The sequence below is a fragment of the Octopus bimaculoides genome, chromosome 22 (genome assembly GCF_046866305.1).
Source record: "Octopus bimaculoides isolate indiv1 chromosome 22, ASM4686630v1, whole genome shotgun sequence".
Taxonomy (NCBI): Eukaryota; Metazoa; Mollusca; class Cephalopoda; order Octopoda; family Octopodidae; genus Octopus; species Octopus bimaculoides.
Window position 1 is genome coordinate 30,238,979 of NC_142949.1, and position 1,674 is coordinate 30,240,652.

The window sequence follows — 1,674 nt, forward strand, 5'->3', positions numbered from 1 at the left end:
AGTTTTTTTCTTTTTCCTGAACAGAAAATTACATTGTTTTACACCATTTTATTCCATTAGAATAATACCAGTGATATCTTCGAAACATGTGTCGGAAGTAAAAAATTTGAATAACACCTGCATTTAACTCCATATATATATATATATATATATATATATATATATATATATATAAAGTGTAGTATATTGCCACTTAAGTGTGGCTGACCCCTAGGGGTGGATGTTACTGTTGCTTTTAGCCCCAGGAGGACATCTCCTCCAGCTGGCTTATCGACACACGACTGTGTCCTGTTTGCCAAGGGAAGTTATCCCTCTCACCTCGATCTGCAGCACGAACGTATCCGGATTTCAGGGTTATTTCCCTTCGTCGGCGTCCGACAGCTGATGACCTTGGTGAGAGAGACAAAAACCTGGCAAACTTATATCTTCTTTTCCAGTGAAATTCTTCACTGATATTGAAAAGGTGAAAACAAGCAATGTTAATTCTCTAAATGAAGTATTAACAGTAACTGCACGATAAAGTGTAGTATATTGCCACTTAAGTGTGGCTAACTCCTAGGGGTGGATGTTACTGTTGCTTTCACTGGAAAAGAAGATATAAGTTTGCCAGGTTTTTGTCTCTCTCACCAAGGTCATCAGCTGTCGGACGCCGACGAAGGGAAATAACCCTGAAATCCGGATACGTTCGTGCTGCAGATCGAGGTGAGAGGGATAACTTCCCTTGGCAAACAGGACACAGTCGTGTGTCGATAAGCCAGCTGGAGGAGATGTCCTCCTGGGGCTAAAAGCAACAGTAACATCCACCCCTAGGGGTCAGCCACACTTAAGTGGCAATATACTACACTTTATCGTGCAGTTACTGTTAATACTTCATTTAGAGAATTAACATATATATATATATATATATATATATATATATATTCGAGCGTTTCGACTTTAAAAAAAGATCCCTCCGGGCCAATCTCACCCGTGCCGAATCGGTCGCCCTCCGCAATCTCCGCCGCCGCGACGACATCGTCATCAAGCCGGCGGACAAAGGTGGAGCAGTGGTGGTGTGGCGCGCGGACCTTTACAAAGAGGAAGCGCTCAGCCAGCTTCACCATCCCCGAATTTACTTTAAAGCGCAGAAACCTGTATTTCATTTAATTCTTTAAGTAAGTTTAATATTTGTTAAATTTAAAATATGTTGATTATGGTGGTCATCCCTGATTGGGAAAATTTAGTTGTCCAGAAAGGTTTTGGAACTAAAAGTTCCAGCAAATCCATGTTGTTCCGGTACTGGAAAATGGACCAAGGGGAACCGCATGACAATCATGTCCACAGAGAGAATTTCAGGGAATCAACGCCGCAGTTTAAAAAAAATGTAAATAATTATTTAATACGCGCGCGCGCGCACTGATACGCATATGCACACACACACACACGCACACACAGACACACGCACGCACATACACACACAAGCACACGCACACATGTACGCATGTGATTGTGTGAGAGTGTGGGTTAATCAAAATATAGAGTATTATAGATTCGTTACAGCCGATCTTACCGATCGGCTTCCACCGGATTTTAGACAACAAGATGGTTATCGAATACACGTGCTCTTCAGGGATGGCATATATAGATTGGGGAGCACAAAAACAAACTCATTCTGTTGACAGATATACACGTGCC